Below are 17,143 nucleotides of genomic sequence, written 5' to 3'. Positions count from 1 at the left end.
CTGCATTCTACAGTCACTGGGACACACTGAGGGCATGCGTGCTGGGAAGTGTGTGAGTTAATATCTCACAGCAACAGCCCCTATTTAATGTTTCGAAGTGACAGAATCGGTGACCGAGTGTAACGCCGAACGGCGCTCAATTATAGACCCGTTCGTGGATTACTAGAGAAAAGGTGCTGAACACAACGTTCTCGATGATCTCTCCCGTCCTGGGCTATCTACCGTCTGGGTTGTTTCATATTCTAAATGACCACTTCAACACAGTTTGTTTTATTCAAAAAATTCTCCTGTATTTCCAGTTTTCATACCCAGCAGGAAAAAGGTCACCGCGACAGGGAATCGAACCCTAGTCTACCGATTGTTTGGAGGGGAGAATGAGAAACCACACTAATGAGAAATAAAGGAGGGTATGGAATCTGTCACACGGATTACAAACAAGAGAAAATCTGTAGATGTTGGAAATCAAAGTAATGCAAACAAAATGCTGGAGGAACTCAGCAGTCCAGGCAGCATCAATGGAAAAGAGTAAACAGTCGACGTTTCTGTCAGAGACCCTTCATCAGGGCGATCATACGGATGTCAGGGTATAAGAGAGATCACAGAGTCATTTTGATGTCTGTTTGTTGAGCGTAGAGCAGGCGCCTTTCACACATCCCCTCACACTGTCTGAGGGAGGGGTCTCAGGATTCTTTAGCGATTCAGTCAGTTAATGAGTTCAATGACTGGCCAAAGGAAGGGCTCCCATTAACGTCCAACTGCATGTTCTTTCAATTGTTTGAAACATTTCTAATCAGGATTTGTTTTCCACTTCTCTGATGCGTGAGGCAGGGAACCATTTCTAGCGCCGATTCTGTCAAGATTCGATTTGCTTCCCAAATTTCATCAGTGTGTGTACTTTGCAACGAGGGGGGAGAACGCGTTGGACCTAGTTTATACAAATATCCCCGACGCGTACCGGGCGGAGCCCCGCCCCCACCTCGGTTACTCAGACCACATCTCTGTTATGCCAATCCCAGCATCCAGATCGCTCGTCAGGCGCTCCAGACCAGTTCAGAAGCAGGTGAAAAACTGGCCAGCAGGAGCTGTCTCTGCTCTGCAAGACTGTTTTGAGCAAACTGACTTGCACATGTACAGGGAGGCTGCAACTGTTGGCGACTCTACCAACTTAGAAGAGTACACGGCACCAGTGACTAGCTGCATTAGCAAGTGCATTGATGATGTTACTCTGTCCAAGACCATCACTTTACGCGCTAACCAGAAGGCATGGATGACCGTGGAGGTGCGTGCGCTGCTGAGGACCCGTGACTCCACTTTCAGAGCAGGCGACAAGGCAGCCATAACAACAGCAAGGGCCAAATATTCCCGGGCCATCAGAGGGGCAAAGCGTGCACACGCCCAGCGAATTCACAGCCACTTCCAGGACAGCAACGAAACGCGGCGCATGTGGAAGGGCATGCAGGATATCACCAATTACAGGACATCACCTGACTGTAAGGGTGATGCCTCCCTCCCAGATGCGCTGAATAACTTCTACGCCCGTTCTGAGGTGGAAAATGACGTGGTGGCGAGGAAGCCCCCATCCCCCCGCCTACAAATGACCAGGTGCTGTGTCTCACCGTGGCCGATGTGAGAAGAACGCTGAGCAGGGTCAACCCACGGAAGGCTGCTGTACCAGACAACATTCCTGATAGAGTGCTCAGTGGATGTGCAGACCAGCTAGCAGGTGTTCTCACTGACATCTTCAACATCTCCCTGAGCAGCGCCACCGTTGCAACGTGCTTCAATGCCGACACCATCGTTCCCGTGCCGAATTCTTCAGTGTCCTGCCTAAATGACTGCCGTCCCGTTGCACTCACGTCCATCATCATGACCTGTTTCGAGAGGCTCGTCATGAGGCATATCATGACCCTGCTGCCCCCCTCACCGGACCCCCTGCAGTTTGCGTACCGTCCCAACCGCTCAGCAGACGATGACATTGCGATCACCCTCCACCTGGCACTAACCCACCTGGACAAAAAAAGACGCATACGTTTAGATGCTGTTCATAGACCTCAGTTCAGCATTCAACACAATCATCCCTCAGAAAATGATTGGAAAGCTGAGCCTATTGGGCGTGCACACCTCCCTCTGCAACTGGATATCAGACTTCCTGACTGGGAGATGTCAGTCAGTCCGGATCAGGAGCAACATCATGTGAACAAAACAAAATAAATGGTTGTTGACTTCAGGACGGCACGGAGCGACCACTACCCGCTGAACATCGACGCCTCCTCAGTAAATATCGTTAAGAGCACCATATTTCTTGGTGTTCACCTGGCGGAGAATCTCACCTGGTCTCTCAACACCAGCTCCATAGCAAAGAAAGTCCAGCAGCATCTCTACTTTCCGCAAAGGCTGAGTAAAGTCCATCTCCCACCCCCCCCCCACCCCACCCCACACTTCATCACATTCTACAGGGGTTGTATTGAGAGCATCCTGAGCAGCTACATCACTGCCTGGTTGGGAAATTGCACCATCTCGGATCGCAAGAATCTGCAGTGGATAGAGAGGTCAGCTGAGAAGATCATCGGGCTCTTTATTCCCGCCATCACGGACATTTGCACTACACGCTGCATCCGGAAATTAAACATGATTATGAAGGACTGCACAAAGCCCTCATACAAACTCTTCTCCCTCCTGCCGTTTGGGAAAAGGCACTGAAGAATTCAGGCATTCGCGACAAGACTATGTAACAGTTTCATCCACGAAGCAATCAGACTCCTCAATACCCAGAGCCTGGACTGACACCTTACTGCCCTATTGTCCTGTATATTATTTATTTTAATGCCTGCACTGCTTTGTGCATTTTATGCAGTCCTGGGTATGTCTGTAGTCTAGTGTAACTGTTGTTTTTTTTTCTGTCTGAGCTGTATTTTCGTAGTTCAGTCTAGTTTTTGTACTGTGTCATGTAACACTATGGTCCTGAAAAACGTTGTCTTATTTTTTACTATATACTGTACCAGCAGTAATGGTCGGAATGACAACAAAAGTGACTTGACTTGACTTGATTTTCCCTGCAGTCCGAACACAGAGGATTGTCTTTCTCCGGTCTGTGGGAATGACGCGACATCCACTGGTCGGAATAGGAGCAACAACGGAGTGAGGAATGATCCTTCAGAAAGCAGCGCGGAAACTAATAATTGAGTTACAGAACTGAATCTTGTAGCAAAGGAGACGGTCACCACCTAAATCTCCACTCGATCATGAGGCCATTGCGGTATAGTGGTGAGCATAGCTGCTTTCGAACCAGTAGACCTGAGTTCGATTCTCGGCCATTTAAAAACTACAATTTCTGGCTATAAAAATAACCTCTTTCAGGACACAATGGGCATGGAACTCCCGGGACCAAATCGACACTCGCATTAATTCATGGGCAATTTTCTGTGAGTCTAAGCGTTTTTACTAATTATCATTCAGTGTAGTAACAGTGAAAGAGTGCACACAAGACAGACAATCAATGTAGAAAACATAACAGACTGTGGAAATACAAAAACGTAAAATAAAAATGATAATAATATAAAGGTAATCAATGGGGGAGCATCCCTCCATTGAAAACATCCCCATGACCTGAGCAGACAAGATGTGAAGAAGGAAATGTGGAACGCTTGGCTCAGAGTTGAAGACCTCTTCCCAGAAACAGAGGGGTTCCTTGTGGTAATAAAGGGCCAGCTGGCTAACCGAAAAATATTAGAAATACATAATAAACGTCATACAAATAAATGATGATAAATGCAGAAAATGACAAGAGCCACCAGGAACAATCCAACACATTACAGGATTGAGCAGCAGTTTAACTCAATCTGATTATTTACACGGAACAATCAATTGACAAACATCAGTCACCAAAATCTTGCTTTAAAATACAAACTCATAAAAGACAGAACACCTTACTATAAATACAAACCTGTTCTAGATTAGGGTCAGAGTCCTACACATTAATTTTTGTCTGATCCATTATTACAGATAGGACAATCCATAATAACCGTCTGAATATATAATGAAAAAGCAGTAACAACATACATAATAGATATAGCCATTGCAAACACACATAACATACAACAACTAATAAGTGAAAAACACCAGAAATCTGCTGAATTAAAAGAAGAAATTTAAAGACAATTGAGAATGAACAGGGTGTAGAATGTCCTAATGTATTATCAACAACAACTATCATCTCATAGTCACTACACAATAGTATTAAACGGTAAGGACTGCAAACCAATATTTCTGTAAATCTCCTGAAATCCACTATACTATACGCGACTAGAATGGTCGGCAGTCCGCAGCTATTGAGGAATGAGTGTGCGTCAGTACGCCCGGACTTCAGGTTTTACCAGCTTGAGCTGAGAAAGTGATAATAATAAGAAACAAAGCAAAAATGTCGACAGCTTGAAATGCTGAGTTTGAAAGTGAGTTGTGGAAACAGTCAATGTTGGTGTGAGTTAAGTTGAGTGAATTTATCCCTCTGGTTCAAGTGGCGATAACATAAATTTAAACATGAAATGCATTGGTGCCCTGTACTAGTTTCTGCTGGTTTTATCGTCCATGTACAATATATTTAGTTTATAGCAACATGAATTTAAGCAAGACAGGTCGTGGTAGTGTTCTGTTTTCCGTATGTGGATATATGTATTTTTAAATGAATGTATTAGGGACAGCACGGAGCGCACAAAACGGACAGCAAAGGCCACTGGATCAACAGCGCCCCTGGATAGGCTTGAACCACCAACATTTCGGATAACTGTCGAACAGCGGCTGACCGATTGCATAGTAGAGGCCGCCTGAATAAATGCGGAACACAGGGGATTTCCCTGGTTTTGCAGGCGACGAACAGTGATCGGAGTTTCGTTTTACAATCTGTATCTGTCTGTGGGAGGGATCAGGGAATCAAAACCGATATAAACACGTAGTCGGCAGGATTCGAACCTGCGCGGGAAACCCCAATGGATTTCTAGTCCATCGCCTTAACCACTCGGCCACGACTACAAGTGCTCTAGTGTTCTTCCATCTACAATTTATATTACGGTCGAGTCAGATACAGTTATTTACCAAATTAAACAGTGGGATGTGCCATCAAAGACTATTAGATATCACGTCAGTTTAGCCAGTGATGTTTTGCAGAATCCATCGTTTTTGGAATAGAGTTTGGAACTGGGGTTTAAATGTTAATTTACATCCTTTGATGTGTATTACTTCATATGTTGTCATTGCTTTGCTCTTTGTTCTAGTGGTTACCCATGCTATTTTCCCCAGTGTGTGTTTCAGGGCAACTTTAATGACTTCAGTGTTTGCGAACACCATGCCTTTACACATTTATTTTTGCTGATTTTGTTTGATTTCATACAGTTATATTGCGTTTCAATATAGAAACATAGAAAACCTACAGCACAATAAAGTTCCTTCGGCCCGCATGTTGTGCTGAACATGAACTTAAGTTACCGTGGATTACGCAGAGGCCTCTATTTTTATAAGATCCATGTACCATTTTTCCTAAACTCCATAGACTAGTAATACTAATTCCCGTTAAATTACCGATGTACAGAACAGTAAGAAATAGGGTACACTTATCATGTTTCTTCATATTTTTATTCGGATAATATTTTTAAACCCTTATCTGTATTTTTTGATTAGTCATGAATGCTGCTGTTCCTTCTGCGCCATATTCACTGAGACATATTAACAGTAATGTGATCCCCAGCAATTTCCGTGGACAGAAAAAGAGGAGATGTTGGCCACGGAGGATTTAAAATATGTAAGATAACATGGAACTCGAATGGCTCAAGGATAGTGGAAGCAGACAGATCAAGTGTCTTTGTACCAGCCATGGACTTGTAAATGAAGATGTCATTTTGTGGAACCGCTTTACATCTTCCATTTTGTGAGAAGAACATTTCTGTGTTTTAAAAGAAACACAAAGTTGTTTCAGGTGATTTGCGGGTTAAGACATATGTTCCAATTCCGAAGTTATTTGTGAGGTGTTTTTGATATAATATAACATGCAAATGTGTGAATGTTGGGGTTAATGCCTGTCTGGAGTGATTTAAACTGGTTTCTAAAGGGAACAAAGAGCCATAAGTTACCAATTGACGCCTAATGGGAAGAGGGAAATAAATGGATGCTGGCTTGGGGCAGAGCTCACAAAAGGGAGAATTCAAGCCAATCAGATGTCCTACGGCCAGTGACGCTGGAATGGGACAACTGAATTGGAAAATATGAATATAGAAGTGGAAACTTCGAACGTGCTAGCAGTGCTAACTCTTTCCTGAAACCCACCATCGCAAGGAAGATCCCCCAAGTCAGTGACTGGGAGAAGGAAGGATCGATCACGTGGCCATCTGAGCTGCCTTAATTTGGTGATATTGTTGGGAAAAGTCGTCTGAGTGAGTATTGGTGCAGACTGAACAGCAAAATTTTTGTTCTGTGTTATTGGCCCGGTGTTGCATTGTTACGTTGCCATTTATGCAGAGACAGTAAAGTGCGAGTTTTGATTATTTACAAGTTACAGAGTAAATTTCTAATCTAGTTCCATTGTCAACACTAGTAGGACTATCGATGGCCTGGAACAAAAATACTCTCCCGGGAGTATTTCAGATATTTCATTTCTTATCTTGCACAAAAAAAGTGATCTGGTTAATTTTGCAGAAGTTGAAATGTCTGATCGTTGTAACCCTATCCACCTGACATTTCCGTGTTATTTGCCAGCGGATCTGCTCCTCAATCTTCTACCAACTATGGAGAGAATCGCAGTATAATCCCAGCAAAGTGGTTGTTGGTTATTATTTTATTTATTCCTAAACTGATCTCACACCTACGATGAGTGATTGATAGGTTCGTGCCCTATAGTAGAAGGAGTCAGTTTTAGAAAGTCTAACTCAATTATTTTGCAACCTAGTCCCCTCCTACATTTACACAATTAGTCCAGAGTCGTGGAACATACCGATCCTGGACCTCCAGAAAGTGTCCAAAGCAGGGGTGATTGATAGGTTCGTGGCCTACGGCGGAAGGAGCTGAGTTACTAACTTCAAACTTTCTGCATTATCTCTCAAAGTGTTGGACCGCTGGTGTATGTAACGGGAATTAAAAACTCATTTCCTTCTACCTTAAGCAACTATCTTATCAATCACACCTGACGAGTTATTAAGTTCAAACTTTCGGAATAATCAGTCAAAGAATTGACGTGCTTGTGCATGTAACGAAAGCTCTATAATTCATCTCCTTCTGCTGTAGGCCACGAACTTATCAATCACCCTCGTACGGATACATCGGCTTTTCTAAAGAACAGGCACGATCAGGATTTGTTTTCTCATGTGCTGATGTGATACAGGCACCATTTGCAGCCCTTCCGACTCTTCCGACTCTCTGAGAGTTCGGCTCTCACTCAGTCCGATCGCTGGTGAATGTTCATTGGCTGTTGTATAACTCCCTCTGATTGAGGATGGCGGTGTCAACTGGCCGCAATAAAACCTGCTGCAGAGTGAGGATTGATCCGACAGAGAGCAGCTCGGGGTCTGTGGAAACACATGGAGCATGGGAGACGTTTCGCTACTCGAAACTCCTGCAACATGGAGCGATAGTGGTATAGCGATGAGCATAGCTGCCTTTCAAGCAGCTCACCTGGGTTCGATTCCCGGCGATCGCCGTGTGTTGTACCTGTTTTTCAGCACATGTCTCACAAACGTCTCGGTCTGGAATCACTCAGCCACGTTACTTCTTGCTCTGTGAAATTAACATTTCTGTCCGTCGTTCGTCTGCCATTTTAGCCCAGTGTTTCTCTTTCCGAATGTCTTACGGCCATCGTGTGCTGGTCTCGCCCCATCAGAGATGTCCCCCTTTTCACTTCCCACCCAACTTCTCTCCTTCTTTGACACTGAAAGTTATCTTCTTCTCTCAGCATTTCTAACCGAGTGTCACGATCAGAAAGGTTAATCCCGTTTCATCACTCACAAGTCTTTCGTGAGGTAATGATTGTTTCCTGTATTGTCTGCTCAATCAGTTCAATACCAGACACAGCTTCATGAAGCGGAGACCAAGATATGCTGGACAATCGCTGAGCACGACAGGAATTGTCGTTTTACCCGCGAAATTCTCAAGAAATCTCAGAAAATGATGGAGTGAGTGGATGGAAACTTAAATTGGAAGCACAAGTATTTTTTTTATTTTTTAGTGAAATGTGTGTTGTGTACACAGGTGACCTGACGGGGATTTGCGGTAAAATATTGTGCTGAAGAATAGCAGATGATGGTTTGGATCTGCCGGCCTCTGGATAACGGGCCCAGCACATTCCCTCCGCGCCATTCTGCTGATAGGTAAATAGCTCTGTTCTTCTCCTGTCTTTTTATTTGTTAATTTGGCCGCTTTCCCCCGATTATCTATTGTTTTGTTTGTTTGAATATATTGCCTGTCTAATTTCCCTCGTCTCTCTCTTACGCTTTTAACTTCCTCCCCGTCCTCCTCTCCCTGTTCATCGCTTCCTACCCCATCCGGTTATTATCCGGTGTCTGTGCTCCGACCCAGCAGGATATCTCGCTCCCGACATTTCAGCAACGGATGTGATATTCATTATCATTCTGACTATATTCCTACGGCCCTGCAGTCAGACACACTGGTTATCTCCCTCTGTGTCTTCTTGCCTTCCTTCTCTCTGTCTGCGGCTGTTATTTAGGTTATAAACACAGGAGATTCTGCAGATGCTGCAAATCCAGAGCACAGAATGCCGGAGCAAATGACCAGGTCAGACAGCATCTGTGGGGAGGAGTAAACAGTTGATGTTTCGGGCGGAGATGCCCCCTGGCCCGCTGAAATTCTCCTCCACTTTCTGTCTGTTACTTTAGTCAGACTTCGACGTGACGAGCAGCGACGGCAGTCTGAGGTGCAGCGGAGAATACCCCACACTCCGGGATTTATTTTACCAATCCCGAGTCCTGTTCACCTGCCAATCCGTCCATCTGATCGAATGAAGTTCAGAATTCCCATAGTTCTGAATGGACCGCAAATCACTGGGTCTCAATGTTAGAATCTCTTTCCTTTGTATGGTCTTGCCGTCGGATGCCTTGCCATTCTCATACCAGACGGTTTAGAAAGTGGTTAAGAGACCTAAAATAAGAGTGTTTAGTGCTAATGTAAAATAAAATAAAAGCTATATTAGAATAATGATAAGGAAATTCTCAATCCTCAGGAGGTGGACACATCGGTGTGCTTTCTTGGTGATCTCTGTGGCTTTGGTGGTCCACTTTCTCGAGGAGTCATTTTTTTTGCGGTAATGAGCGGTTAGACTGCACCTTCCTGATTTAGGAGTGTCCACGTTGAGACTCACGTTGAGTTGGAGCTTCAAAATTCAATGCTCTCTTGCGTGGAGATGCCGGGGATTGAACCCGGGACCTCATACATGCAAAGCATGCGCTCTTCCACTGAGCTACATCCCCACTTTAAAAGCAGAACTGTTCAGGTCCAAACCTTCCTGCATATCACAATTGAGATACAGAGTAATCATTGATATCACAGATAATAACGAACATTGCTTCCTCTGCGACTGGCGAGGACTCGGGAATCCTTTCCGATTCAGCTACTTCTTTGTCGAGCACCGGCCAGTGGACACTCTCCATTTGTGCCTGATTGTGCAATGGGATGAAGAGCATTCTCCAGCAGGATTTATTGTCTGAGAAATCGATACAGCGAACGATTTGGAAAATCGAGAGAGAGAAAGAGAGAGAGAGAGGGACTCCTGTGCAAGGTCTTCTCATCTTTTTCTCCAGTCCTGATGTAAGATCTCGGCCGGAAAGGCGGAGTGCGCTCTTTTCCTGGCCTGCAGAGAATAGATGATATTAAGATACCTCGATGCACGAAGGGTTAATCTTTCCAACCAAATAGAAACCTCCGCAAAAGTGAAAAAGGAAAACAGATACAAGTACATTCCAGCCGAAAGCCAGTTGATTTCCTTGAATCTACCCATGATGGGATGGCCTCGTATTTTAAAGCGCACTCACAGAATATTGTTGTTGGCAGCAGCTGACATAGCAGAGGATGGTTTCGATCCATCGACCTCTGGGTTATGGGCCCAGCACGCTTCCGCTGCGCCACTCTGCTATGAAAATAACAAAATTGCTCTTCCATGAATGATGTGCAATCTCTTGCGTGTGCGTGTGTCGTTCTGAGCGTGTTTCCGCGTGTGTGTCTTGGTGTGGATGTGTGTTTTTGCGTATCTGCATAAGTCCGGGTCTATGTTTCTGTTTGTGTCTGTGTCGGTGCTTGTATATGTCTTTGTCTTGACAATGTCTGTGCATGTCTCAGTCTGTGTCTGTGTCTGTATAATGTCCGCATCTCTGTCTGTGTCTGTTTCTGTTTATGGCTGTGTCGATGCCTGTATATGTTTAGGTCTTATCTGTGTCTGTGCCGGTGTCTGTACATGTCTGGGTCTCCGTCTGTGTCTGTCCATGTTGCATCAATTCCATCTTTCCCGCTTATTCATACCCAATTACTTCACTTTCTGTTGATAATTCCTTGTTTCACCTCTTTCTGTCTCCACTTTCGTTTCTTTCTTCCTTACTTTCTGGACCACCCAGTTATTCTCTCTGTGTCGTTTATGCTTTATCCCATCTTGCACCTCGTTCCACATATATCACCATTGAATGTGCTTTACCTTATTTAATTGTTAACATGGACAATTCATCCATCTTCTGGGGCTTCTTATCAAAAAGCAACATTTTGAGCCACACTCGGAAGTCACTACATTCAATCCCGAGGTCCCATTTACGTTCCCACCCTGTCCTGATCATTGAATAAGTTTTGGATTCCAAGTTGAACTGGAAGTTCACCTCGCCTCCCTGTGAACGGAACTCGCGGATTTAGATGCGGACTTGGTTTCCGCATCGCAAGTACGTACCTCAAACAATCCCTTCATCGGGATTTAGTTAGACCATAAAACCATACGACATAGAAACAGAAATCGGTCATTCAGCTCAGCGAGTCTGCTCCGCCGTTCCATCACGGCTGATCCCGGTTCCCACTCAACCCCATGCACTTGCATCCACCGCAGTCTGCGGCTGAAATTCCACAGATTTGTTACTCTGGCTAAAAACAAGATCCTCCTTACCACAGTCCCCCACCATAGGAAACATCTTCTCCACGTCCACCTTGTCTTGGTCCTTCAACCTTCAGTAGGTTTCAATGAGAATTATAGTTGTTGCTCTCATGTTCGGAAGATCACGGCCGAGCTTCCGTCCCTTCCCGAAATGTGCGGGTGTTTTTAGTATTCCCCTGCCGAGGACTGATATACAGCAAGGAATCATTCTAAACTGTCCCACGTGTCACAGGATTATCCCGGCGTCTCAACGAGGCAATGAAAGGCCAAACATCGTGCGGAAAATATCTTCATCTGGGATTTTCCACCTAGTTTTCAAACTTCACAAACAACAGTGTTGAAATGCTGGGTTTGAACCCTGGACTTCACACATGCGCTTCCCCACTGAGCTACGTCCCCAGTGGCAAATGAACGATGACGTCTTCTGTCTGAGATTCTGATCCCAAAGGTTGGACTTTGAAAGATAGAAAATAGAGGTCGGAGTAGGCTATTCGGCTTTTCGAGACAACTCCGCCATTCATTTCGATCCTGGTCGCTCATCTAACCTCAGTTTCTCTTCCCGATCACTACGCATGCCCTTTCATCCCTTCTGTATATGAAGATATGTCTGACCTCTCCTCGATTTATTCTCACTGTGGGGAGCTGCGTCAGGGAGAAAAGGAGACGGGACTGTCTGACGGCCCCACACCACTGACCTGCAAAACTGAAGGAATTTAAGGCAAAGAGCAGCAACAGGCTTTTTGAAATCAGAGTATTAATTTAAAAGACCGACGTAACAGTGGATGAATTAAATGTTTCACCAAACGCAAGACTGCACATTAGTCCTGAATAAAAACAGGAAATTTTAGGAAATTCGCATTCACGTCAAATTAAGGACTAAATATTTCAATCAGAAATCACTTGTCAGATTCTTGCAGACTGAAACGGAATGGTCATTAAATACCCAAACTAACATTGTTCCCTGCAGTCGGGAATGCCGTCAACCGAGTCATGAGTATATCAAGTTGTGGATTTATTTAACTTGCACGATGACGTGAACGAAACATCCGGACTCCTGGGCCGGAAAATGATAAAGAGAAGACACATTGAGGTCAATAAATCACCCAGCTGCCTCAGAGGCCATTGAGGGTCTAGGTCCTGTGTTACACCCAGCCGCCAACAGAGGACATCAATGAGCTGGTAACCGCCGCAACACGTATTGGTTGCAGGACAAACAAGTCGTCACTTTTATTGCCTTTTCCCGCCTCAACATTACACTCTCCTCCTACTTTCTCCCATCAGGTGCATTAGCACCACCTACTGTAATGGAATACGAAGGGAAGCTGGATGGGGATCAGATGCTACGTCCCAAATCTATTTTAGCTAAAACGTTGAATAGGGTCCAACACGACATAACCGTCCCTGCCTCAGGTGCCAGTATATCCTGCCAATTGGGCGCCACATGTCTAAACAGCTTCCTTCGTTCCAAATAATATCTGTGGCACATCATGATCACGTGTTTCACCCTCTCTGGGACATTACAAAAATCACGTGACACATCCCCCCTGCTACCCAACAAATGCCAATGAGAAGTGCAAACCCGTATGTCCGACAATTAGTCACATAAACCACACATCTTCCTTCCTATTCTTTCCCAAAAGGTACCACTCTTGGATTGCTAGAAACAAACTATAATACCACCTCCCTGTGGAACTGTTATTACAGACTGTCTACTATTTCCAAACCCCAGGCAACCTAGTACAACATTTGACTTCATGCTTTCGCATATGAACTATAATATCTACCTCAGACTTAGCAAGTGTCTGTTTAGCTGTAACATCTGCCCTTTCATTACCCAACACACCCAGATGTGTAGGTGCCAATGAAAACTCTACACACTGGTGAGTGTACTTGGGCCTTTCTCCTCTGAGCGACGAAGCCTGAGAGGTAACCTGATAGAGATGTATACAATGATGAGGGGCATTGATCCTGTGGATAGCCAGAGGCTCCCCCCCCCCAGGGGTGAAATGGCTAACACGAGGGTGCATAGTTTTAGGGGGCTTGGAAATAAATACTGGAAGGATGACAGGATTAAGTTTTTCACACAGAGTGGTAGGTAAGTGGAATGCTCTGCCGGCGGTGGTGGTAGAGGCGGATATAATGCGGTCTTTTAGGAGCCTCTTGGAAATTCTAGGGAATTTCTAGAGTAGGTTACATGGTCTGGACAACATTTTGGGCCGAAGGGCCTGTAATGTGCCGTAAATTTCTATGTTCTGTGTTCTTCCCCCACACTTCAGAGCATATAGATCATAATACACTTCCATCAACAGATCAGCTGTGGTCTTCTTAAAGACTCCGATTACAAACTCTACATTACCGAGGCAGTGTCTGGGCAGATAACAACTCTGTTTGACATGTTCAACCAATTGCAGACTAATGATAATTGCCATAAGTTCTGTTGTATAGATAACTGCTGGTACAGTACACAGTAAACATGAGACAACGTTTTTCAGGACCATGGTGTTACATGACACAGTACAAAAACTAGACTGAACTATGTAATAAGCAACACAGAGAAAAATAAACAACAACTACACTAGACTACAGACCTACCCAAGACTGCATAAAGTACACAAAACAGTGCAGGCATTAGAATAATTAATAAGCAGGACAATAGGGAAGTAAGGTGTCAGTCCAGGTCTGAGTATTGAGGAGTCTGATTGCATGGGAGAAGAAACTGTTATAAAGTCTGGTCGTAACAGTCCGAATGCTTCGGTGCCTTTTCCCAGACGGCAGGAGGGCAAAGAGTTTGTATGAGGTGTGCATGGGGTTCTTCATGATGCTGTTTGCTTAGCGGATGCAGCATGTAGTGTAAATGTCCGTGATGGCGGGAAGAGAGACCCCGATGACCTTCTCAGCTGACCTCACTATACGCTCAGGGTCTTGCGACCCGAGATGGTGCAATTTCCGAACCAGGCAGGGATGCAGCTGCTCAGGATGCTCTTAATACAACCCCTGTAGAATGTGATGAGGATGTGGGATGGGAGATGGACTTTACTCAGCCTTTGCGGGAAGTAGAGTTGCTGCTGGACTTTCTTTGCTATGGAGCTGGTGTTGAGGGACCAGGTGAGATTCTCCGCCAGGTGAACACCAAGAAATTTGGTGCTCTTAACGTCCTCTGCCGAGGAGCCGTCGACGTCAGCCGGAAGTAGTCGCTCCATTCTCTCCTGAAGTCAACAGCTATCTCTTTTGATTCGTTCACGTTCAGATACAGGTTGTTGGCTCTGCAGCAGTCCGTTAGCCGCTGCGCCTCCTCTCTGTAAGCTGACTCGTTCTTGCTGATGAGACCCCGCACAGTCGTGTCATCGGCGAACTTGATGATATGGTTCAAGCTGTGTGTTGCAGAACAATCGTGAGTCAGCAGAGTGAACAGCACTGGAAGGAGCTCACAGCCCCGGGGGGCCTCCGTGCTCAGTGTGATGGTGTTGCTCCCGGTCCGAACTGACAAAGGTCTCCGTCAGGAAGTCTAGGTTCCAGTGGGAGAGGGAGGTGTACAGACCCAATAGGCTCAGATTTCCAATCAGTTTCTGAGCGATGATTGCGTCGAATGCTAAACTGAAGTCTATGAACATCATCCGAACGTGTCTGTCTTTTATTTTGTCCAGGTGAGTTAGGGTCAGGTCGAGGTTGATGGCAATGGCGTCGTCTGTTGCGCGGTTGGGACGGTCCGCACACTGCAGGGAGTTGAGTGAGGGGGGCAGCTGTGGATAAATACCCCTGAGCCCACCCGGTTACTAACTGGGTTTTTAGAACCATTTGTAAAGATAGGCAAAAAGGAAATAATACTAGCTGCATAAACGACAAGACGCCCTCTCACCACCACAAGAATTTGTTTATCCTCTAGTAATCTCAAATCTATTCCCACAGCTGGAAATGTTCATGATGGACCTCCTGGCTGGAACACTTGTCCAAAAATCCCCAGGACCATATGCCCACCCATAACCTGTAAGTGTCTGCAGAAAACATTTATCAGCTCTGCTGGTATATTCCCAACAAACCATTAAAACAGAATTAGTCTGACGGTGCTTCCTCACCCTAGTAACCAAGTCCAGTTTGCAGGGCTCATTTTCTCCTCTCGGCATGTCGCCAAACATCTCGCCTTGTTTGACCTCCGATGCATCTCTAGCTGTGGTCTGAAATGCTCCACTACAGAGTCTAAGTGCACTGGTCTGTAGAACATCCGACGTGGAGGTCGGAGGCAAGCGACGAGGGGACGGTCGGGTGGTTCGATGGTTGAGCTCCAACGATGTGCACTAAACTGACTTAACTTTGATAAGTTGGCGCCTTTTACTTTTTCTTTTCTTTCATATATATTGTATTGCCTAGTACTCTTTTAGTTTTAGTAAACTCTTTAAAGTGTATTTCATAACGGTATCTGGTGTGAATTTGATACTGTGTGCGTGCGCGATGCATAAATTTAATTCTCACAGTACCTGCGTTTGTGGGAGGTGGGGGTGGTGTGTGGATGGATCTCCTTTTCCCTTAGACATATACCAGCCTGTTTGTTAAGTATTACATATATGCTCTCCATATCAGCCTAAGAACGATATATTTAAGCACAGGAATACTAGACAGCAAACTCTCATACACTGTAAGGCGAATATAATCCGCACCATGTTTCCGAGTAAAACACACACATCCAAAATGCTGGTGGAACACAGCAGGCCAGGCAGCATCTATAAGGAGAAGCACTGTCCACTATCTTCCCTTTCAGATAGTCCTGACGAAGGGTCTCGGCCCGAAACGTCAACAGTGCTTCGCCTTATAGATGCTGCCTGGCCTGCTGTGTTCCACCAGCATTTTGTGTGTGCTTCTTGAATTTCCAGCATCTGCAGATTTCCTCGTGTTTGCTTTTGAAAAACACACACATTTTGATTTAGACACAGAAAATTTAAAACCCAGTCCAAAGACCATTCTTCCATTGCTGCTAACACTGCTTGTTCAGACCTTACCACATAGGCAGTATTGCAACCCCTTTTCCACAGACCCCATCATCTGTACATGAAGCCAATCTAAGCCCAGGCACAACACCATCGATACATTGTTAATCCTCAGATTAATCAATATTGGAGGCGTCTGTAAATTCTGATGACATTTCTTCACAATCCACCACCACTCTGAATGACTGGCCGAAATGAAAACTATACCCTGTTGTAAGACATACCACCAGTGCGAAGAGTGGGGTCCGAATAAGCTGTCAATCAGAGCAGCTAATGAGAAGCCTTCAAATGATACAAATAATTCATGAAAAATGCTCGACTGGGGGGGTGGTGGTGGTATGGAGGGTATGTGTTGGGAAAGTCAAATCTCCACACCGGGCCCAAGGAAAGGAAAATAACAAATATTTTAAAAGGGAAATAAAGAGCGAGATATAAAACCAAACAGACATATAAAATGGTCTACTGGTCTGTCGATGGGAGGTTAGAAATAAACGCCGATTTGGGTAGAACCCTCATCAGGACAATGTTAATGCCAACGATTTGTAATATTAGCTGATTTCTCGCTGAAATTTTAAATTAAGAACAGTGAGTCTATTGGGTGGTGTAGTATTTATTGACAGAAAATAAAGAGATATTAGATTAACAAAGAGGTGTCAGGCACCAGCTTGCTAATATTTGGTTTCCCACACCGCTGGAGTACTGTGTGCAGTTCTGGGCGACACACTGTAGGAAGAACATGACTGCACTGTGATCTGTGACCTGGTGCTCTGGTTCCCCTCCCCCCGCTAATCCCATGGTAGCAGCAATGAACCTCCCTGACAGTGTAGAGCAGATTCACCGGGATGTTGTCCGGCATGTGGCCTTTCCGTGATGAGGTGGGACTGGATGGATTGGCTTTGCTTTCCTCAGAGTGAAGGAGAAGCTGAGGAGCTGAGAGCGGCTCTGGGGCTCACTGGGTAAAAGCTAGGTCAGGCAATACTCTGCATTAGGTCCGCTTGTCCCGCCTCAGCTCTGTCACATCGAATCACTTCCATGTCTGCTCCAGGAG

At 45.1% G+C, this 17,143-nt stretch overlaps 3 non-coding genes and 1 pseudogene across 3 annotated transcripts; 1 reads left to right on the top strand and 3 right to left on the bottom strand.

The window, feature by feature from the left end:
* The window catches only part of LOC132383846 (uncharacterized), a 212,306-nt pseudogene that overhangs the window by 159,073 nt on the left and 36,090 nt on the right, over positions 1-17,143 (top strand).
* trnas-aga (transfer RNA serine (anticodon AGA)) lies at positions 4,945-5,025 on the bottom strand. Its single transcript has one exon. It is a non-coding gene; the product is annotated as a tRNA-Ser (tRNA).
* Positions 9,390-9,461, bottom strand: trnaa-ugc (transfer RNA alanine (anticodon UGC)). The gene has a single exon. It is a non-coding gene; the product is annotated as a tRNA-Ala (tRNA).
* trnam-cau (transfer RNA methionine (anticodon CAU)) lies at positions 10,051-10,122 on the bottom strand. Its single transcript has one exon. It is a non-coding gene; the product is annotated as a tRNA-Met (tRNA).

The sequence above is a fragment of the Hypanus sabinus genome, chromosome 31, assembly GCF_030144855.1.
Source record: "Hypanus sabinus isolate sHypSab1 chromosome 31, sHypSab1.hap1, whole genome shotgun sequence".
Lineage (NCBI taxonomy): Eukaryota > Metazoa > Chordata > Chondrichthyes > Myliobatiformes > Dasyatidae > Hypanus > Hypanus sabinus.
This window is presented reverse-complemented; position numbering and strand designations above follow the sequence as displayed.